The sequence below is a fragment of the Peromyscus maniculatus genome, chromosome 1 (assembly GCF_049852395.1).
Source record: "Peromyscus maniculatus bairdii isolate BWxNUB_F1_BW_parent chromosome 1, HU_Pman_BW_mat_3.1, whole genome shotgun sequence".
NCBI lineage: Eukaryota > Metazoa > Chordata > Mammalia > Rodentia > Cricetidae > Peromyscus > Peromyscus maniculatus.
Genome location: NC_134852.1, coordinates 3,161,879 through 3,186,821, shown reverse-complemented (window position 1 = coordinate 3,186,821; position 24,943 = coordinate 3,161,879). Strand labels below are relative to the sequence as shown.

General features: G+C 38.2%; 1 pseudogene; it reads left to right on the top strand.

Moving 5' to 3' along the window:
- The window catches only part of LOC121820887 (vomeronasal type-2 receptor 116-like), a 32,703-nt pseudogene extending 8,303 nt beyond the window's left edge, over positions 1-24,400 (top strand).
- Positions 24,401-24,943: the final 543 nt, after the last annotated feature.

Genomic DNA, 24,943 nt, shown 5'->3' with positions numbered 1-24,943 from the left:
CAAAATGAACCTGATTCACTTTCTATCCTAACTTATATTATTAACAGAACTATCTTATAATGTCTTTCAAATTTATACACTTACTCTTCAGAGAGTTTCTTGTCTAAAATTCTTAACAAGGAAAACTATAACTATCTAAACTTTAACTATCACTATTTAATCTTCAACTCCCTCAAAGACTTAAGAAGTAAATATTACATAACAAAAATAAAAACAGGAAGTGCACGCAAGCAGCTTCCAAAAAATGTGAGTTGACAGAAACAGGCAGCTGCCTGAACAGTTACCCAAGGTTTCTCTACAGTGTTGGGGCATCATCTTCAGCCTATATGCTTAGCATATCTGATAGACTCATTTGTGATCTATGATGTTCACAGGGTCAATAGTTTGACCTCATATTTGGTGAGAGCACTCCATGTTCCAGAAACACGTGCATTCCACTAGTGTCATGTCATGATTCAGGATTTTAAATTTTGGAAATTGTTGATGTTCTTTGTATACAGCTGTCCATTGTTCTTCGATGTGTGTGTGTGTGTGTGTGTGTGTGTGGCTTCATCTCACCATCTCCTTCTCCACATGCCTCTATTAAATGCCAGTCTATTATTGAGAGGCATGAGCTTAGTTACTCTTCAAGAATAACTGTTTCAGCTCCTCTTCCACTGCACATCAGAAGTCATCAGTCCACTGTCTGTTCAGCTGCCTTAGAAGAAAAGTGCACTGTGCCTTTTCGGATTGCAAAGGCCACTTCAGGCATGGTGCCATATTGTCCTGTCCTCAGAAGGTGCCTTTTGTTAAAACCACAACCACACTTGTTTTGTCAAGAATCAGTAGTCCTCTGTTTCATGTCCTGTCTGTCCATTTTGCTTGTTTGTCAGCAGTTGATTTGAGGATACTTTGTTGTTCAGTGTCTAACTTTTGCCACAATGATAGTTAACTCCATATGCAGTTTCTTCAATGCCCATATTTTCTCTGAAGTAGGTTTGTACTGCCAGGAGCCAACATGTCTCATAGTCAATAACAAAGAAGAAAAATTATCTAAGTTACTAAAACATTTTAAATGTCATAATCTGTAGATCTCTGAAGGCTTCGAAGGTGACCTTTCTGTCTAAAATATATCTGCTTGATCATGAAAACACACCTAATGTGACTACAAGTTTGATTGTAATGTCTAACTACTAACTTTCACTTTTTTATATCCTAATATTTGGTAATAATTAATATCCAAGGATCAACAAATTTTATTACATTGTTAAATGAATGTTATAAGTACAGTATCTTGAACAAGATTAGAAATATTCATATAGCATTTTCTAACAATATCAATCTCAATATATATAATTTGTATACAATATAAAAAATCCAATCCCATGTAAAGTATTTAAAACTAGTAATTTTTTTTAAACAAGAACCTTAAAACTAATCTGTTTGCTTAGTCCTTTTCCTAACCCTTAACAACAACTTGTAATCAAACCTCCTAAACAATGGAAATTATCCCAGACCCAAAATGCATTTAAAGACCAATAAGCCACCTGCCCCACACCACCTCTTTGGGAATGTGGGCTTCATATTCTAAAAATTGCTTCTTGTTGGATATGGGCGAATATATCTTTATTCTGAAAAGAAAAATTTTTGATTAATTGTCAAATTCTAGGAAGGGTAGCTATATCCTTTTGTTGTCCAGTTTGAGCATAATGCCAAAGTTCAAGGCTCATCTCAAGTCCTTATTCAAGTAGTCATTGAAAATGGATCATCTCGGCTAGCCATCTCAAAATTTCTCTGAGCCATTTGTTGCTCAAAGCTGATATGTAGATGATGTTTGTCAGCTCAGTGGTACTATTTTTGACCATGTGGAATTGTTGTTGTGGGGCCCCATCTTCTTCCTGGAGATTTCAGTTGATCTTAGGCCTGGCCGTGATTTCCTGCAGAAAACTGATAAGAGACTTGAACATAAAGACATGTATAGGTAGCTAGCTGAAGGCCCCTTTTTAGAAATAGTATAATATATGACCATTATTAGTATCTTAAAAAAGTTTAATATGAATATATAAATATAAATCTTATAAATTTTGATATAAAATTCATTCTTTAATAAAAGTTCATAGAATCAGAATAGAATCAAAGAATTGAGATTAGTAGTAATAGAATAGTCCCTTAATTAATTTGGTTTTTCTCCTGTACCCTATCAAATGATGGTTCCTTCTTCTGGCATGTGACAGAGAATTTGCATTTTCCTTTTAGCAACATGCTTGAGTTTAAAGATTGAGAGAGCCATTAACCAACTCCAAAGCCAGCTTTAAATTTTAATTGAACTGGGACTATTAGAAAACCAATAGTGTTAAATCTTTAGAGAAAAACAGAAACATTTAGGAAGAGTTATGAAATTTTATACATGATATACCAATAGATCATTTTACTCTTTTTCTTGGGACAGATAATTTGTCCTTTTTCTTCAGTTGTCTCATTTGTCCAGTGTTCTTCATATTCCTTAGCCTTCATTATTGTAAAAGACAAAAACAAAATCCTTTTCCCAAGACTAATTTTGGGGATGTTCCTTTTTGGCAAGTTATAATCTGATTAAATGAAAAGGCATGTATTAATGGTATAAGTTAGTTTAAATTGGATGGTTATGCTGAATGATGAACTATCATCTCTAATTAAAAGGTCTCTCTTGTTCAAACCAAAACTTTATCAATTTTGATGGGATCCACCGCTTATCTTCTCCTGTAGAAACAAAAGCAAAACCTCGTCCCCAACATAACCCATATCCTGGTTTCCATTCTGAGGTCAGCACATCTTTAAAATATATAGGCTGATTTAATTCTGTAGTCTTTTTCTATTATCCAGTGTCTCTCTGCAGCTGTTTTTCCTTTCTCATTAGCACTGAGAAAACTCAAAGTTAATAGAGCACATGCAGTCTATTTCTGGGGGTTTTGTTACCCCTCTCTGTTTATTTAGTATATCCTTTAGAGTTCTATCTGATCTTTCTATTACTACTTTGTCTGTAGGATTATTGGTGAAATTATTAAGGCCACTCCACATAGGTAAAAGGATATTTATTTAATGGTGTAACTTACAAATTAAGGGATAGGTAGGTTGCGGGGTCTGGGGGAGGTGTATAGCACTTCAGCCTTGTTCTCTGGAGCTCTGCTTGGTCCACCTCCATCATTCAGGGTCCGGGAACTGAGAGAGCACTTGCCCATCCAACTCTGGCGTCTCCGGGTGCCTCCGCTGGCCCTGCTTTGTAGGCATGGCAATTGCCAGAGACTCAATGGGGCTTGAAACTTCCAGATCAAAGCTGGAATGGCTACCCACTACATAGGATTATGTGGTAAGCTGTAATATGCTTTATATTGTAATAAGCATGAAACGGTTTCATTTTAACAGAGACAAATGATGGGGCATTGTCAGTTTTAATTTGTGCAGGTATATTTATGATGACTATAACTTCTAGCAAATGAGTGATTATAGAATCAGTTTTTTTCAGAACTCAAAGCAGTTGCCCATTGAAATCCTGAATAAGTATCAATGGTATGGTGTACATATTTCAATTTTCCATATTCTACAAAGTGAAACACATCCATCTACCAGATCTTCTTCCTCTGAGTACTCTTTTTGTTATATCCTGCTGGTAACGGCGTCTGATTGTAAAATGAACAAGTATGACATTTCCTTACAATTTCCTTGGCTTATTGTCAGGTTATGGAAAAATCTTTTTTAAACCTTTAATATTGACATGATTTTTTTAATGAAATTCTGAGGCCTCAAGCACATTTCATATCAATAATTTATCAATCTCATCATCACCTTGTGCTAGAGGGCCTGGCAGACCTGTATGGGATTGAATATGAGTTATATATGAAGCATGACTCCTTTTCCTGATTGTATTGTGTAACTGAATACATAGTGAAGTTAATTCTGACTCATCAGGAATAAATTCTGCAGTTTCAATAGGTAATACCACTTTTTAGCATACTGAGACTCAGTAATATGTTGAGAGGTTGTGAAAAATCCATTAATACCAAAAGAATAGCATACAATCCGATTTTTGAACTGAATTATAAGGACAAAGGAATTCCAGATTGTAGAGAGCCCATTGGCTGAATTACTTTGCTAATTGCTCTCAGGTCTGTTACTATTACCCATTTTCCAGACTTCTTTTTGATAACAAATGCAGGAGAATTCCAAGGACTGTTTGGTTCTTCAATAAGCTGAGCATTTAACTGTTCTTCTACCAGCATTTCTAAAACCTGGAGTTTCTCTGTTGTTAAAGTCCATTGATGAACCCATACAGACTTGTCTGTTAACTATATTAAAAGTGTCTTTGGAAGATCATCATTTGTTGTATTTTGTTCTTGCATAATATGGATGGCTGGTGACCACCCATTAGAACAATATCTTCTAATATTTCTCTCAGAAACATGTGCGAGTTTATGATTTGTTTCTGAGGTTGGAAGGATGTTAATCTGAGTATTCCATTGTTGCACCAGGTCTCAACCCCACAGGTTCATAGATATGTTAGCTGCATGTGGTTTTAATTTTCCTCTCTGTCCTTATGGACCTATACATTTGAGCCATCTTGCACTCTGTTTCACTTGAGATAATGTTCCAATCCCTAACAGGTGAATGTTTACCTCCTGAAGATGCCAAGTTGAACGCTAAAATTCTGGTGCAATTATGGTAATGTCAGCACCTATGTCCACCAGACCAGACAACAAAACACCATTTATTTTTATTGTTAATTTTGGTCCTTGTTCATTTATAGAAGTTTGCCCAAAAAAATTCTTCATGGTTTCTCCTGAATTTTCTGTTCTCTCTGTCTCAGTTGTTCCATTACCCTGAGCAGGCTAGTTTATTCCAATAGGCATTGGGTTATTTAATTGCTCTGAGTAGGAGTTTTCTCTATGACTTCAGGAAAGGTCTGAGCTGGATTTGCTGTTGTTGCCTGCCTGAGGCTCCTCTAGGAGTTACCCGAAGACTGAGGCAAAGTATTACCTTGCCGGACCCTTGTTGATCTACATTCATTGGTCCAGTGTTTTCCCTTACCACACCTTCTGCATACCCCAGAAGGAAGGGGAATTCTGTTGCCATTGTTCCTTGAAGAAACATTGTTTCTAGGAATGTCTTGTTTACAGTCCCTTTTCAAATGTCCTTGCTTTCCAAATCCAAAAGATCTGACATTCCTCAAACCTCTTGAAATTGCTTCTCCTATCCACATATCATCATTGTCATGAACCTCAACATTAAACATGTCCCTAATCCAAACTTCCAGGGGTGCATATCTTGCCTTTAACAACCTGATTATTCTCTTGCATGCTGCATTCGAGTTCTCAAAAGCCAAACATTTGATTATCTTCTAGCTAGCTTCTGAATTCGATACCATTCTCTTTATTGCTGAAATCGGTCTTGGTAAGAAATCCATGAAGGATTATTTTGAGCCTTGTATAACCATTTTAAATGACTCAGTTTTCTTTGTTGGTTCCTCAACTCTGTCCCATGCATTCAAGGCTGCCATTTGACATAGAATTAGGGTTTGGACATCATATAAATATTTTGTTTGTCTTGCAGCATATTGGCCTTCTTCAACAAACTGAGCCTGAGAGATTTGTGTACCTTTAGCCCTCCATTGATTTTCTATGTTTTAGCTTCCTCTTTGAACCACATTTGCCAGTGTAGCTGTGCCCCAGGTTCCAGAACAGCATTTACCAGCTCTCTCCAGTCCTGTGGTATAATCTTACTATAAGTTGACCAGAAGTTTAACATTTGCTTTACAAATGGGAAATACATGCCATAAGATACTATACTATTTATTGGTCTGCTAGGCCGAGGTAGGCCCTGGCAGGGAGCCAGGCCCGCTGAGGTGGGAAATCTGGTGGCCAAGTCAAGCCAACCAAGTAGTTTTTAATGAATTCTTACCACGTGGGCACCAAATGTAGATCTAACAGTGTTATTAAATAAGAAACACAGAGACAAATGCAGAGCTAAAAGCCCAAGAGGTCAGAGCAGTAGCTAAGAGCTGATACTAAAAACCCTTTCTTACCATTGACTGCCACTGCTGTCCTTCTCCTCAGCAAGAGACCTCCTTCCTGTGTATCTGTCTTTTTATTGACTTTCTGTTCTGCCTTCTCATTGGCTGTAAACCAAACCACATGACTTCCTCATCACTGCCTGTCTATACAGACCTCCAGGTCTTCTATGGTTGGTATTGAGATTAAAAGCATGTGTCTCCATGCTGGTTGTATCCTTGAACACACAGAGATCTGTCTGTATTGTGATTGGGATTAAAGGTGTATGCGACCACAGCCTGGCTCTTGCTATGGCTTTCTATTAGCTCTGACCCGAGGCAACTTTATTTATTAACATACAAATAAAATCACATTATAGTGTAGCTTGAGAATTTCTCTCAAGCTCCCACCAAGTCCTGGCAGTCCAACAGCCCACTTATAAAATAAACACACAGATGCTTATATTATTTAAACTGTTTGGCCTAATGGCTCAGGCTTCTAGCTATCCAGTTCTTACATCTTAATTTAATCCATTTCTATAAATCTAAACCTTGCCACGTGGCTTGTGGCTTACCAATTTCTTCACATGCTGCTTGTCCTGGTGGTGGCTGGCAGTGTCTCCTCCCACCTTCCTGTTCTCTCAGTTCTCCTCTCTGTTATTCCCACCTATAGTTCCTGCCTGGCCACTGGCCAATCAGTGTTTTATTTACTGACCAATCAGAGCATTTGACATATAGACTATCCCCCAGCACTTTTTCTTTTCTTTTTTTAAAGTAAGGTTTTAACTTTTACACATCTCCAATGCCAGCTTGTTATATTTGGGAATTTGGGCTTAGCTTCTCTTGCTACTTCCTGCTGGAGGGGGGCGCTGTATCTTATGGGGACACAAAGAAAATTTTAGGATTATGGAGTAGCTTGAAAGGGTGTATTGTCTGAGCCAGTTGCCTTGAATCTCATCTGAATATGGATTATCTGGGCCATGGTGTCATCGGAGACCTCTCAGTGGGTCTTGGATGTTCAACCCTGATGTATCTTAATCTGGAACAAATCCACAGCCTCTTGCTTTCTGTGGAAACAAAAGCAGAGCCTCCTTTCCAAAGTAACATATCCTTACATCCAAATTTTGAAGTCAAGGTACCTTGAAAATATACATTTTGGTAGAACTCAACAGCTTTTTCAATCTAATGGTTTTCTTCAGTAACGAATATCAAAGAGAACATAATCCAGATTCTCTGTGTGGTAGCCATATTTATGTGGCTTATTTTTTATATTATCTTGAGCCTATTGCTTTATACTGCAGCATTATAAGACTGAAATGGTGCTGTGGCTGCTGGCTCTGCCCACTTCAACTTCTGAACATGGAGGTGGTATGTTTTCTGCCAGCTCTGGGAGACATCAGCTCTTAGAAATAGTTGGTCTATACTTCTATCGAAGCAGTGAAAAGCAGTGTGTAGCCCAGAAACCTCTTTTTGTTTTGTACTAGCAAAGGCTGAATCCTCCACGCAGCTTAATGTGCCACTTGTAGAGACCTCATTCCTGCCATACTGCAGGTAGAGCGCACACACAGCAGGAACCCGACATAGTAGATAGTAGGTCAAACACACACGCTGCAGCTAACTTGAAAGAGACAACTAGGAACTGTTTATAGCTCCGTTTTAGAATCTTTTTACTCAGGTTTTGGGTGGAAACTCTTGCCAACACGTTGGGCGCCATTTGTAGCTGGAGTTTTCTCCAGTCCTGCCTGGTTCACAGTCAGGACGAATCTCTATCACCCACCAGTCCTGCAGCCACTCAGACCCAACTGAATAAACACACAGAGACTTATATTATTTAAACTGTTTGGCCTAATGGCTCAGGCTTCTAGCTATCCATTTCTATAAATCTATACCTTGCCCTGTGGCTCATGACTTACAGGCATCTTCACATGCTGCTTGTCCTGGTGGTGGCTGGCAGTGTCTCCTCCCACCTTCCTGTTCGCTCTATTCTCCTCTCAGTTATTCCCACCTATACTTCCTGCCTGGCCACTGGCCAATCAGTGTTTTATTTATTGACCAATCAGAGCATTTGACAAACAGATTATCCCACAGCATTATAGTACAAATAAAATATCACCATGGTTGGATCAGGCCGTCCCAAAGGATAAATGGGTCCCAAAAGCAGGCATAAGAGTCAGAGACATCCTCCTGCTGTGTAATGAAGACCAATGTAAACAATTGTAAAATACGGGCAGAGAGTCTAGGTCAATCCTATATAGGCTCCCTAGTGGTCCTTTTACTCTCTATGAGCCTTTCTGAGTCCAGATTAGTTGATTCTGTGTGTTTTCATGTGGTGCTCTTTACACCACTGGGTCTTACAATCCTTCCTCTCCCTCTTCTGCAGTAGTCTCCATGCTCTGCTCAAAGTTTGGCTGTTACAGTTTGTCCCACCTACAAGGTATATTGGGGTAAATGTGGTGTAGAAATTGTGAGAGTGACCAACAGATGACTGGCACAGCTGGAGACCCATTCCATGAGGGGAAATCCACCTTGAGGACCAGGACTCAGAATCAGGATATCACAGAGACCTAGGATAGAAACAAACATGAACGGGGTAAAAAGCCAATCTAAACAGAGAATTCTCTGTTTAGTTCTAAAGCCCATTTCTCAATTGGACTGTTGGTCGTTTTGATGTCTAATTTCTTGAGTTCCTTATATATTCTGGATATCAGTCCTCTGTCAGATGTGGGGTTGGTGAAGACCTTTTCCCATTCTGTAGGCTGCCACTTTGCCTTGTAGGCTGTATCCTTTGCTCTACAAAAGCTTCTCAGTTTCAAGAGATCCCATTGATTGATTGTTTCTCTCAGTGTCTGTGCTACTGGTGTTATATTTAGGAAGTGATCTCCCATGCCAATGCATTCAAGACTATTTCCTACTTTCTCTTTTATCAGGTTCAGAGTAGCTGGATTTACGTTGAGATCCTTGATCCATTTGGACTTAAGTTTTGTGCACAGTGACAGATATGGATCTATTTGCAGCCTTCTACATGTTGATATCCAGTTATGCCAGCACCATTTGTTGAAGATGCTTTCTTTTTTCCATTGTACACTTTTGGCTTCTTTGTCAAAAATTATATGTTCATAGGTGTGTGGGTTAATGTCAGGGTCTTCACTTTGATTCCATTGGTCCACATGTCCGTTTTTTTTGCCAATACCAAGCTGTTTTTATTACTGTAGCTCTATAGTAGAGCTTGAAGTCAGGGATTGTGATGCCTCCAGATGTTGTTTTACTGTACAGGATTCTTTTGGCTATCCTGGTTTTTTGTCTTTCCATATGAAGTTGAGTATTATTCTTTCCATGTCTGTGAAGTATTGTGTTGGTATTTGGATGGGAATTGCATTGAATCTGTAGATTGCTTTTGGTAAAATGGCCATTTTTACTATGTTGGTCCTGCCTATCCATGAGCATGGGAGATCTTTCCATTTTCTGACATCTTCTCCAATTTCATTTCTCAGGGACTTAAAGTTCTTGTCATATAAGTCCTTCACTTGCTTGATTAGTGTTACCCCAAGGTATTTTATGTCATTTGTGGCTATTGTAAAGGGTGATGTATCTCTGATTTCATTTTCAGTTTCTTTGTCCATTGTATATAGCAGGGCTCCTGATTTTTTTGAGTTGATCTTGTATCCTGTTATGTTGCTGAAGGTGTTTATAAGCTTTATTAGTTCCTGGGAGGAATCTTTGGAGTCACTCAAGTATACTATCATGTCATCTGCAAATAGGGGAAGCTTGACTTCTTCCTTTCCAATTTGTATCCCCTTAATCTCCTTATGTTGTCTTATTGCTCTGGCTAGAACTTCAAGTACTATATTGAATAAGAATGGGGAGAGTGGACAGCCTTGCCTCGTTCCTGATTTTAGTGGAATTCTTTGAGTTTCCCTCCCTTTAATTTGATGTTGGCTGTTTGCTTTCTGTAAATTGCCTTTATTATGTTTAGGTATGTTTCCTGTATTCCTGATCGCTCCAAATATTTTATCATGAAGCGTTGTTGGATTTTGTCAAATGCTCTTTCTGTATCTAGTGAGATGATCATGTGGTTTTTTCTTTCAGTTTGTTTATATGGTGTCTTACATTGACTGATTTTTGTATGTTGAACCATCCTTGCATCCCTGGGATGAATGCTACTTGGTCATGATCGATAATTGTTTTGATGTGTTCTTGGAGTCTGTTTGCCAGTATTTTATTGAGTATTTTTGCATCAATGTTCATGAGGGAGATTGGTCTGTAGTTCTCTTTCTTTGTTGTATCCTTGTTTGGTTTAGGAATCAGGGTAATTGTAGCCCCATAGAAGAAGTTTGATAATGTTCCTTCTGTTTCTCTCATGTGGAACAATTTAGATAGTATTGGTATTAACTCTTCTTTGAAGATCTGGTAGAATTCTGTGCTGAAACCATCCGGTCCTGGGCTTTTTTTGGTTGTGCGACTTTTAATGACTTTTTCTATTTCCTTAGGCATTATGGACTATTTAAATAGTTTATCTGGTCTTGATTTAACTTCGGCATATGGTACCTATCCAGAAAAATGTCCATTTCTTTTAGGTTTTCCAGTTTTGTGGAATAGAGGTTTTTGAAATATGACCTGATAATTCTCTGGATTTCCTCAATGTCTGTTGTTATTTCTATTTTATTGATTTCACCTCTAATGGTCTTAAGAAACAAGTGGGTGTAGCCATCCTGATATCCAACAAAATAGACTTCAAACTAAAATCAATCAAAAGAGATCAATAAGGGCATTACATACTCATCACAGGAAAGATGCACCAAGATGAAATTTCAATTCTGAACATGTATGCCACAAACAAAAGTGCTTAACAGCACACCTGAAAGCTCTAGAACAAGAAGAAGCAAAGTCTCTCAGGAAGAACAGATGAAAGGAAATTATCAAAGTGAGAGATGAAAATAAAAAATTAGAAACTTAGAGAATAATACAAAAAATTAATGAAACAAACAAAAAATTTCTTTGAGAAAATCAATGAGATAGACAAGCCCTTATCCAAATTAACCAAAAGACACACAGAGAGAATCCAAATCAACAAAATCACAAATGAAAAGGGGGATATTACAATAGACATTGAGGATCAAAAATTTCAGTGTAAGTCTAGAAAGCATGACTCTGATAGAGAAAACATGGAGAAAACATCTAAATATATAGAATAACTCAGGAAATAAGACCACATTTTAACAAGTGTGATTGCATAAAACTAGTTTTGTTTGCATTCAAAAATGCTATGAGCGTGTTAAGAGGCAGCCCATACAAATGGAATAATATATACTGGCTTTACTAGACTAAAGAATATCTAGAATATAGAAAGTAGTAATAAACTGGGGCTGTAGACATGGGTCTTCAGTTAAGAAAAGTTGCTGATCTGTCAAAGGATCTGAGTTCAGTTTCAACCACCCATGTTGGCAGGCACCTCAAAACCACTTAAATTTCCAGCTCTGCAGGATCCAGCTTCCTCTTCTGGCCCTCAGGAAAACTGCATTCTCAAGCTTCCTACAAATACACACACATATCATTTATCAAGTGTGCATCCAGTACTTAAAATGCCAAGATGAAATTCCCTGTCTAAGTGGACAAGAACACATTTCTCATTTTTGTGACATCCACTCTCATCAGCCTTTTAGTTTGTTTTTTTTTTTCAAGCTCTCAAGCATCTCCTGTTTTTCCAACCTTAAAAAACAGGGGAATTGGTCAAGCTATATCTGAAAATGACATTGAAAGCATGATAATCCTTGTATTAACTACAAGCATTCATCTATAGAGCCTTATCCATACTAAATCCTGTGCCTTTATTTTTAGAATACCACCCGAAAACTACCAGTTTGCTCTGCCTTTGGCTTTTGCAGTGGAAGAAGTCAATAGGAGTCTATATCTTCTACCAAATGTGTCTCTAATGTTTTACTTCTTCACAGACAATTATCATGATAAACACGCATTTCAAAAATTCATATATGTTACTACAAAAAGGTTTAGACCTCTTGTTAACTACACCTGTAAACGTAAGATCAAATGTCGTGTAATGATTACAGGACCAATGTTAGCACCATCCATGAGCCTGGCACAATATTTTGACATCAACAGATATCCACAGGTGAGATTGTTTGGGTGATAAAGTATGAAATCTTTCTCTTTTCTTGGCTAAGCCTGATGCTGAGGAGAGTATATGGGGGAGATTGGCTTCACATTAATGTAAATCAAGTTCAAGTGTAATTAATCAGCCACTCAATGGGACATTGCTAGTTCATCGTTTTATATGTAGATGAGAAGAATAATTAGCAGTCAAAGTGATTTTCCTTGAACAAATTGTAGAAAGGTAATTTTCTGCAGGTTTCTAACAGTGTAATATAACTGTAGTAATAGGGGAAAATTGCCTTCCTGTCATTTAAACTGGTACTTCACACACTTCAGGGCTTCCATTGAGATTTCTGACAGTCCTCTACCTCATGCTGCTTCCTGTGTTCTATGTCCTTTAGCTCACCTATGGACATTTCAATCCTATCCTGAGTGATCGTGAACAGTTTCCCAGTCTGTATCAGATGGCCCCCAAGGACACAGCTCTGGCCCTGGCCATGGTCTCTTTCATGACTCACTTCAACTGGAACTGGGTTGGGCTGGCCATCTCAGATGATGACCAAGGTCTCCAATTTCTCTCAGATCTGAGAGTAGAGAGTGAAGTCCAAAGAATCTGCATAGCCTTTGTGATCATGATCCCAGTCAACATGGAGTTATACATGTCAAGAGTTGAAGTGTATAACAACCAAATTGAGACATCATCCACAAATGTTGTTGTCATTTATGGTGACATAGACAGTACTCTAGCTGTGTGCTTTAGAATGTGGGTATCACAGGGTATACAGAGAATATGGGTCACCACCTCACAGTGGGATGTCATTACAAGTAAGAGAGACTTCATTCTTGACTCATTCCATGGGACTCTTGCTTTTGAACACCACCATGCTGAGATTTCTGGTTTTAAAAATTTTGTTCAGACATTGAACTCTTCCAAATACACAGACCTATTCCTGGCCCAACTGGGGTGGATGTACTTTAGCTGTGAAGCCTCCAAATCTAACTGTAAGACACTGGAGAACTGCTCATTCAATGCCTCACTGGAATGGTTAATGCTACAGAGTTTTGACATGGCCTTTAGTGATGATGCTTATGATATATACAATGCTGTGTATGCTGTGGCCCATGCTCTCCATGAAATGCTTCTTCAACAAGTAGAAAACCAGCCAGTCTCAACTCTGAGAGAACTGGATTCTGACTGCTCACAGGTACTGTGTCTTCCAGTGGATGATACTTGGTGTCATCAATGTTATAATCTCTAAAGAGTCTCTCACATGCTGAAACCAATATTTGTCATGTATGTGGTGTTTGTTATAAGGGATGGTTTGCATAAGTGTACTCACCTGATTCTGACACCAACATATGCTCTGGGGACCTTAATCCTCATGATTCTCTGATAGGTATATTACAGGAAATAGTGCTGATTCAGTTCAATACCTACTTGTGTACCTGTGTGTGTGAGTACATTTGCATCTGCTTTTCTGTATGTTTTGTGTTTTTTTCTGTGTATGTGTTTGTATCTTTGTGGGTGTCTAAATGTATTTCTGTGACTTTGTATGCATGTGTATAGATGTGGTACTTTGCATGTATGAATATCTCTCTCCTGTGTTTGTTTGTGACTGTGTATATGAGCATATGTATGTTGTGTGTGTTTTTGTCAATATTTTTATCAGTGTGTGTCTCAGTGTGTGTGTTTTTTGCTTTATTAGGTCTGTCTGTATGTGTGTGTTAGTGTGTATGTGTATTAATGAGTGTGGCTGTATTATGTGTATGCCTCTGATTGGGTGTTTGTGTGGAAGTGTGTGTGTGTGTGTGTGTGTGTGTGTGTGTGTGTGTGTTTATGGTGCATATTTATGTATGATGTTTGTGTTTTTTTCTGTGTTTGTGCTTGATGGTTTCCCCTGAGAGAACTAAAATTCTAGGAACACAATAACTTTATTTATTCACATGATTTTATTGAGTTTCTCCCTTGGGCACCTTCAATAAAGTTGTCTTAGGATGAAACAAAATCATCTTCAGAATTAAAATAAAGGAATATAGAATAATGCATGTTGCCTATCTTTCAGCTTCACCTATATCTGAAGAATATGCACTTTGTTAATCCTGCTGGAGATATAATACATATGAATCAGAAAAAAAAACCACAAGCCGAGTATGGCATTTACCACATTTCTAATTTCCCCCATGGTGTTGGACTTAAGGTGAAAATAGGAGAGTTTATGCCATATTTTCCTCATGATCAACAGCTACATTTATATGAAGATATGATAGAGTGGGCCACAGGAAGTAGACAGGTGGGTCTGACCAAAATATATTGATGTACACTTCTGAGTTGTAGCCACTGTCAATTGAGGCCATTTGGGTTTCTCTGTGACTTAGTAAAATTAGATTGATGATCATGTAAAGATATAATTTTATACTTCTGGATGATGTTTCTTCCCTTCATGTTTTAAAAATATGATTATTTGATAATTTTTTGAAAATCTAAGACAAACATATGATATATTTTTATCATATCAGAAACATTCTACTTTGTAAACAAATATAAAACTAGATATGACCACTTGATAATATTCACAGTAAATTCATCAATATTCTCTTGATACCATTCTGATTGCTGCCCATTGATCTTCATCTCCTCTGTTGAATCTCTTATCCACATGCTGGAAAGACTGAAGCTATTTGTAAGGAAAGATTTGGAACTAGGAACAGATATGCAAGTCATTAATTTATATTCTATAATTTTATTCAACGACTTTGACTGTGAGGTCCTAAACTGCCTTCTTGTCTAACAATACATTCACATTTTCATGGGCCACGTTAGATATTTTATTAATTAAAACTTGTTCTTTTTATACTTTTTATGTATATGGATGTTTTGCCTGTATATATTTGTTCCATATGAGTATTAGGTATGTAAGCATGCTCACAGAGGGACTATGATACCCAGTGCCTGAAAACAATTTTGAGCCTAAGTGTAGGAGTTGGGGGATTGAGCAGCAAATGTGTTAGGTTGCTGCCACCTCTCCAGCCCTCAATCATAATTTCAAAAAGAATCCTTCATTCTGAGAGCATTTCTTTGCACCTTAATTCTTGCATAACTAATTCAAGCAAACAAACAAATAAAAAATAAACAGAAAGATTTGTATTGTTTCCTTGTTTGGTTTGACTCATAATTATAATAATTTGGCTTTGAAAAAATTTGAAAATAAAATATCCCATTATGTGTTTCCAGATATATCATCGGTATTGATTCTGTTATGTCTGGTTTTATGATATCTGAACTACATTGCCTACTACAATATTGTTTGCTGAATTTGAAAGGGGTTTACTTCCAGAAAGTGTGCAAACTTAATCTGAAGTGATATCTCAAGTTCCTAAGATAAAGTTAAATCAGGAGTTAATATTCTATTTTCACAGTGATGAGAAAATTATGCTCAGAGAACAGAGCAAATGGGTTGAAGTTTTAGCTACTAGCCTGTACCACTAGATCAGAAGAGAGTAATGAAATCACAAGTCTGCTTCTACCAGGCCTAACTTGAGCAAACATTATAAAACATCAACCAAAAGGATAGGGAGGACTAAAAACAAACCAATATGTGCCATATTCTATATATGGCTCATTCTAAGCAGAAAGGAAACTTGCAAACAGTGAGGAAGCAGGACTCCAAATGATACAATCATAGGCTTATGTGACAGTGAACTCAATGACATACTAAACAAAGACTTCAAAGAATAGTTGTAAGAATGTTCCAGAAATCAAAGAGCATTCAAGTTACCTCTGAGGATAATCCAACTAGACAAACACTTGCAAATAATAAGGAATGAATGAATGAAGAAGAGAAAAAAATTCAATAAAGGTACAATAACAATGAAGAATTCATACTGCCACTCTGAAAATGAAAGACACAACAATTCACACAGCAAACTGTATTAAACGTGTTACTAAGACAATATCTCAAGTAGAAGACAGGCTATTGGGACTTGAAATAAGACAGATGAATTATAATTTATTATATAAAACAATATAGTTATATAATTCACTACATAAGGATATAATTAATTCATTATACAATTATATACTTATATAACTCATTATATAAAACAATAAGGAATGATGAAGATCAATAGAATATCAAATTAAGAAAGCACAGGCAGAAGAGGAGGACAACATGTGAAAGGACCAAAGGTATTTCTAATAGAATGACAGCCACAATTTTACCAAATGCTAGAGAAATATGGCCATCCAGATAGAGGAGGCAGTCAGAGTGCCCAACAGACAGGTTCAGAAAAGGATGGGTTGAATTTTGAATATTACTTAAAATCTGAATTAGGCAAAATAATGAGGAAATTTAGGTTACAAGAGAGAAGGTCAATTTCATTGAAAGTCTTCATAATCACAGTAACTTTATTCATAGACACTTTAAAAGGAGGGAGTATCAATTATGTGTTTCAAACAGAGACAAAACTTCCAACTTCAATTACTACATACAACAAAGCTGTCCTTCATAATTTCAGGAAGATGGAAAAACTTGTAATGGTGACCACAATTTGCAGGATTATATAGCTACTGGAACATCATTAAGGAAGACAATTCCAGACTGTCTTGACATGTCACACTCCTTCACACTGTTTATTAAGTTAAACAGTAGATGTCACAGGAATGTGTAGACTACACTAGATCAACGGACAGAAAAGCAAAGGTTTGAAATACATGAAAACTTACAAAAACACCAATTGACAATAATCACAAATAACGTTCATTAATAACTGAATTTGAAGAATCCCACTTTTAATCAAAGCACACAGACAAGGAATTTTTTCAAAAATAAACAATACTCTGTTGCTCAGAAAGAAAACATTGCACTCATAAAGAAGAACAGAGTCTCCACAGAACAGGAAAAAGACTATTTCAGGTAAAGTGAATCAGAAAGAAGAAAACTGTACTCCAATTAATGAACATGGATGGAGAAATTCTCAAGTAAATACTGGCGAACAGGTCTCAACAGCACATCAGAAAGATCAATCCCTACACACAAGGTGACTATATTACAGAGATGTTATGCTGTTCAACATATGCAGATCAATCAAGTATAATATGTCACATAAATATATGATCAAATATATAGAATAGAAATTATATGCTCATTGAAAAAGATACAGAAAATAGCTTGAGCGATGTCCAGCATCCATTCAGGGAAAGCAAACATAAAAAAAACACATTTGAATAATAGAAAGGACATTTTCTCACAAAATGTTTTTTATAAAACTGAACATAGAAAACACTGTACGACATGGAGAGACACTTAAAGCATTTCCACTAAATTCAGAAATGGAATCAAGTGTGGTGGTGCTTACCAGAATTAATGAAAAACTAAAAATTAGGTCACCATTATGACCAGAGACCAATTAGACAGAGAAAATTTCTCAATGAAGTTTCTCTTTTTTCTTGTAGCTCTGCTTTGTGTCAAGTTGACAAAGCTAAGCTACACAGTGGGTGGGTAGAGTGTTCAGTTCAGACATTCCAGTGGTGAAACTACATATACTCCTAGATCTTCCTGAACTTTTAGTAGTTCAGAAGCACTTCAACACTTCATCAATTTGTTCTCACATATTCATATGTGGACTTGTACAAAGTCCTGAAAGAAATGTGTTCACTCAGGTCATGTACAGAAAGAAATCTTGTTAACTTCTCAACATGGTGAGATGCTATAGCTATTGAAGGAGTAGTCAGACTCCTGGCCCAGCATCTGTCTGATTTTCCTCAGATGCCATCTGCTGTGTGCAGTGTTGATTGTCACCCTGGATTCAGAAAAATCTATCAAGAAGGAATGGCAGCCTGCTGTTTTGATTGCACCCCCTGCCCAGCAAATGAGATTTCCAATGAGACAGGTAAGTGTTTACTGCAGGGAGAAATTGTTCAGATTGACTTTCTTCTTCTATGTGAACTGAAATATGACTTCGGCTATCCACACTGCACCTTTGAAGGGGCCTGGAAGGGTGCTGCACTGTTGTGTGGTATTCACCAGAGAAGACTGCTCAGACATAGGTTTAAGCTAAATAAAGTCTTCATTAGCTGGATGTCATCTACAATTGATGTACAGGACCCCAGTGTAGCACTGAGCCTTTCTCAGGGTGAGATTTGAAGCAAAAGAACCATGTCCTGGGTTGACATACTTCAGTTACCAAGAACAGTGAGCCAAAAGCAGATCCACAGAAGCTAAAAAGCAAAGTTATTACATTTTGAGACTTTTCAAGAATTGTAAGAAAGATGAGGGATTAGGCCTTTCCTTCAGTTTGGCAGGTGGTGCTGCTAGATGGCAAGTTTTATACTCTGAGTGGTACTTTTATCATGAAGTTAGTTGAGCTAGGGAGCATCTGGGGAACTACTAAGTTCTCTGGCCCTTTTACAGCACAAGTAAAATCTATTCCTTTCCTAATTTTTTTACAAGTATGTCATCAATAATAATGTCCTTATATATAACAACCTGTGTCTTCATGTATACCCTTGACTTACTAATATTATTGCTGGTAGTATTTTGTAAAAGAAAGTGTTTGAAAATTCAAACAGCCCTGTGAGGGAATTATACACTATATCTGCCTGATGATTATATCCCTCTAAAGTACATGTAGACTAGATTGGATTCATGCATCTTTCTAAATATTTGGTTATTCATTTAACCTCCTTGAATGTATGTATGTGTTCCTGTGTGCGTTTATGTGCAGGAGATTGTGGAGGCCAAAATAGTGCATAACAAGCCACTGGACCTTGAGTTACAGACAGGTATAAGCTTCCACATGGATGCTGAGTCCAAACCCTTATTCTCTGCAAGAGCTGTAAGCACTCTTTGTTTTTCAATTTTCTTTATTAAGAAATTTTTTACTCATTCCACCTACTATCCACAGATCAACCATACTCCCTCCTCCCACTCCCAGCCCTCTTTCCCAAGCCACCCCACTTCCACCAAATTTAGGTCTTCCATGGGGAATCAGCAGAGTCCAGCACACTGAGCCTAGGCAGGTCAAAGTCCCTTCCCATTGCACCAAGGCTGTGCAAGGTGTCACAACACAGGCATCAGATTCCAGAAGGCTTTCCATAGACCAGGGACCGATGACGATCCCCCTGCCTGGATGTCCCCCAAACAGTTCAAGCCAAACAACCATCTTCTGTATCCAGAAGGCCTAGTCCTTTCCCATGGGGGCTCCACAGCAACTAGTCCACAGTTCATGGGCTTCCACCAGTGTGGCAGGTCATCTCTGCAAGTCCTCCCACCATAATCTGGACATCCCTCTCCTGTAGTATCCCTCCTCTCTCTCATTTGAATTCCTGGAGCTCAGTATCGTGCCTGGCCGTGGATCTCTGTATCTGCCTCCATCAGTCACAAAGGCTCTAGGATGACAGCTACTTATTTGCTAGGCTGCTCAATTTAATAGACCAGTCCAGGCATCCTCTGGACCACTGCCAGTGGACCAAAGTGGGGTCAACCTTGGGGATTCCTGAGAGTGTCCCCAGCACCCTGCCTCTTCCTATTCCCATGATGTCCTCATCTATCATGGAATCTTCCTCTCTGCCCTCCCACTGTGTCCCTGTTCCAACTTGACCCTCCCATTCCCCTCTGTTCTCTTCCCCCACTCCTCACCCTCTGCCACCCCCACACCCAGTCCACTCTTAGATCTCATCCACTTCTCCTTCACAGGGTCATCCATGTGTCCCTCCTCGGCTCTTTCCCTGTTAGCTAACCTCTCCAGAGTTGTGGGTTGCAGTCTGGCTATTCCTTCTGTTCAATTTAGTATCCACTTATGAGTGAGTACATACTATGATTGTCCTTTTGAGTCTAGGTTACATCACTCAAAATGACATCTCAAAATGACATTTTCTAGATTTGTCCATTTGCCTCCAAATTTCATGATATAATTTTTTTTACTGCTGAGTAGTACTCCATTGTGTATATGTGCCATATTTTATTTATCCTTTCTTCAGTTGAATGGCATCTTGGCTGTTTCCAGGTTCTGACTATTACAAATAATGCTGCTATGAACACAGTTGAGCATGTGTCCTTGTGGTAAAATTGAGCATTCATTGTGTATATACCCAAGAGTGGTATAGCTGGGTGTTGAGAAAGACTCATTCCAAATTTTCTGAGAAACCACCATACTGATTTGAAGAGTGGCTGTACAAGTTTGCATTCCCACCAACAGTGGAGGAGTCTTCCCCTTGCTCCACATCCTCTCCAACATGAGCTGTTTTCACTGTTTTTGTTCTTAGTCATTCTGACTGGGTTATGATGGTATCTCAGAGTTGTTTTGATTTGCATATGCCTGATGTCTAAAGATGTTGAGCAATTCCTTAAATGCCTTTTAGGCATTTGAGGTTCTTCTGTTGAGAATTCTCTGTTTAGCTCTGTAGACCATTTTTAATTGTATTGTTCAGTATTTTCATGTCTAGCTTTTTGCGTTCTTTATATATTTTGAAGATCAGCCCTCTGTCAGATGTGGGGTTGGTGAAGATCTTTTCCCATTCTGTAGGCTGTCCTTTGGTCTTATTGACCCTGTCCTTTGCTCTATAAAAGCTTCTCCATTTCAGGGGGTCCTATTTATTAACTATCGCTCTTAGTGTCTGTGCTACTGGTAAGCACTCTTAACTGTGGAGTCATCTCCTGCCACTGAAGTCATGAATCCTACACAACTTGCTCTTGCCACTGCCTACAAACATTGTTGACAAAGAGAGATATTGAGTCTCCTTGTGCTGTGATGGTAAAGAAGTATTGTGTGGTGGTGGGCATGCAGTTTATACAGCATTTGATAAATAGCTAGTGTTTTGTGTTGTCATTTAGCTGACAGGTGCATGAGGAAGACAGCGTGAAGATGTGAATTCAGGGTGGTACCATATTGCTGCAATGGGAACCTGCTAAGGAAAATTTGGGATGATGCACGTGATGTTACTTCCATGTGAGGGAGGTTCTCAGAGAGTTTTGACTGATGCCATTGTAGGTTGTACTGACTAAAGAGTAGGAACTGTGGGTAAAATTACTAGAAACAGCTAAACACAAGACAGCCCTTGATTTCATATAAAAAATGGGGAAAATTTGGACACTTGATGTAGAAAAAGACAGGTATCCCACTTAAGATTTTTGTACACAGTAGCAATGAATGTCGCAATAATACAAATAAAATAGTTTTGTAGTGAGAAGAAATAGCTGCAATTATTCCAAGGATAGTTTTGCAAACACTATCCATATAAGTCAACACATTATTGATTTGGAGATGGCTAAATTCAAATGAGAGTCCACCAGTGTTTTTGACATTTATTGTCAGTCATTGTCTATAATGCAAAGATCATTTAAAGAAGACATCTTGGGCATTGGAGAGATGTCTCTGCAGTTAAGAGCATGGGTTGCTCTTCTAGAGGTCCTGTGTTCAATTTCCAGAAACCACATGCTGGCTCACAACTATCTATAATGAAATTCACTGCCCTCTTCTTGTGTGCAGGGATACATGCAGTCTGAGCATTGTATACATAATAAACAACTAAATCTTAAAAAAAAGATATTTAGGGTCAATGAGAAGAGTTAGCAGATAAATCTCTTGCCACAAGTCTGATGACCTGAACTCATTGCAGGAAGCCCATTGAAATGAGATGGAGCCAACTCCTACAAGATACCTTCTTGACAATTGTACTTTACACACACACACACACACAAAAAAAAAACCCACTGACACACGTGTGTAAAAAATAAACAGATTGTAAAATAATTGATTTAACATAGTAACCATAAAGGGCATTTATATTAATAAATACCAACAAAAAATAAACAAAAACTTTATGTTTATGAATATTTCAATTAGGCATATGTAGAGGATAGTAAATCCTTACAGGGCCAGGTCCCAGTGAAGGACACCGGAGGTATCTGATGACCTTTGTAACAGAGTTACAGGTAGAAATTTGGGACTTCACATGTTCTGGGAACTGGATTTAGGCCCCCTGTAAGAGCAGACCATGTCCTTAACAGATCAGCCATCTTTCCAGCCCCTTAAAGAACAACAAAAAAAATGTAATTATAGCTGTCCATAAATGCTAGTTTGGTTTTATTCATGGAATGACTTAATATCCTGGAAGCACATCATTGCTCTCCATGATTATCCACAATTTAGCACAATTACAATTGTATTTCACTTATTACTGTGGTGGAAATTGCAACTTATGAATGGGGTATTATTGTTCAATTCAAATATTCCGTGTTGCCATTCTCACTTGGGAATTCTCATCTTGTCTTGTTCATGATGTTTAACCAAAAACTACTTCACCATTGAGTACATTAGTAGAACCTAGGTCTTTTGGAGTCCACAGAGGTTTCCTAGTGATATCTGAGCTTTCTTTACCAGCAGGGCTGCATTCGAGGATGATTGGACCTCACACCTGGGTACTAGGTGTTTGGTGGGGTCTACATTTAGCTGTATCTAGTATTGGGGAGTTTTTTTGCCTCCCTCCTTGACATGGATAGAAAAATTCCTTTGGAATAAAGTTCTGGGCTGGGGGATTAGGATGTAGACTCCACTGAGGCTATCTTGTGTTTCTGTCTCTTTCTTCTCTATATATTTCTATCTAAATCTCTTATCCCTCACTCCCCAGGAACATCCAGGGGGAATGTACCCACAGAGGTCTCATTTAGAAGGAAATTAGGGAAGGAAGTAGGTGCTCTGTGCTCACAAAAGTGGTGACATAAGATAAAAGCCTTCTGGGTGTTATATATGTGCAGAGTTTCTACCTTAATAGTAGGATTATTTCATTTTATAAAATGTTTAGTGTCCCTCTTCCCAGAAGAGAACACAACTAAAGGCATTATATTTAATTTTTTTGAGAATTTCATACATCATTATAAAACCTCTCTCCCTCCCCATTCTATTTCCCACAACTCATATGCAACAAAAAACTCTCAAACTCATGAGCTCTTTTTAATTTACTAGATTCAAACACTCATTTTCATTTTCTGCTTTCACATACATATGCACTTTCACGCACACACACAATAGATTCAATTTGTTGTTGTTTGGCTACTCATGTGTTTGGTGATGATCATATGGGAATTAAAAAAAAATAAGAAGTTTCATCCTGGATACGACCAAGGCTCCATCTCTCATGAGGGCATCACTTCTAATTCAGACAGGAACATTCATGTTATAGTGTATCAATAGGATTTGTGTTTTTCCTTGAAGAAGATAGGCATTATGAAATGGAAGCACTGCTTTTCAGAAAAGTCTCAATTACATCTTTATCAATAAGTATGTGAATGGTGTAAAGCTTTCAAAACACACTGGAGTGGCCTGTCCATAAGAAATGCTGAAGTTGCACTAACAATACTTTTGCTTTCTGCTTCAGATATTGATCAGTGTTTGAAGTGTCCAGAGGATCATTATGCCAATGCAGAGCAGAACCACTGCCTGTACAAAGATGTGACCTTTCTGGCCTTTGATGACCCCTTGGGGATGACTCTGTCCTGTATGGCCTTGTGTTTGTCTGCATTCACCGTTCTGGTTCTTGGGATCTTTGTGAAGCACCAAGACACTCCCATTGTGAAGGCCAATAACCTCACTCTCAGCTACATCCTGCTCATCTCCCTCATCTTCTGTTTCCTCTGTTCCTTGCTCTTCATTGGCCATCCCAACTCAGCTACCTGTATCCTGCAGCAAATAACATATGGTATTTTATTCACTGTGGCTGTTTCCACTGTGTTGGCCAAGACCATTACTGTGGTTTTAGCTTTCAAAGTCACAACTCCTGGAAGAAGGATGAAGTGGCTCCTGGTATCAGGGGTACCTAACTACATTATTCCCATCTGCACCATCATCCAAATTATTCTCTGTGCAATCTGGCTGGGAGTTTCTCCTCCCTCTGTTGACACTGATGCATACTCTGAGCATGGCCACATCATCATTGTGTGCAACAAGGGCTCAGTAACTGCTTTCTACTCTATCTTAGGATACTTGGGTTCCTTGGCCCTGGGGAGCTTCACTGTGGCTTTCTTGGCCAGGAATCTCCCTGACACATTCAATGAAGCCAAATTCTTGACATTCAGCATGCTGTTGTTCTGCAGTGTCTGGGTCACTTTTCTCCCTGTCTACCAAAGTACCAAGGGCAAGGTAATGGTGGCTGTGGAGGTCTTTTCCATCTTAGCCTCCAGTGCTGGATTGTTGGGATGTGTCTTTGTCCCCAAGTGCTATATCATTTTATTAAGACCAGAGAGAAATTCTCTTCAAAAGTTAAGGGAGAAATCATCTTCCAGAACTCACATTTCATAAATTTTAAATGACACATGTAATGTTGGTACTGAACAACCTATTAGCATACGATGAACGATTATTCATTAGCTAGTGACTCTCACTGTTTCTTTTAATGATGTTATTTATCAGTGACATGTGTACTACTTTTATCTACATTGTCTCCCACAATCTTCCACTTAGCCATCTATTTTTACAAGACATGGCTGTTTGACATTAGTGCAGAGTGGTAATCTTCTATTTGTCTCATATATACTATAAGATTTATAATAAAATCTGATGCTTCTTTTTGATATCTTAGTGAATGTAAGACATTGACACCAATTGATTATTGGAGAAATTGAAGGAAGTTTGTGACCTCATGTTCTCAGATGAAGGCAACACAATACTACCCCTTGTAGGGGGAAGACTAGAGAATTCTGATGCATCATGTGAGTTAGAGGAGTAGAACTTAGGAGAGAAGGATGTTTCAATAAACAGATATTGCAGAATATTGCAGAAGCTGGAGAGTTGTCTCAGTAGACAAAATCATGTGCTGCTCTTGCAAAATGGCTGAGTTCAATA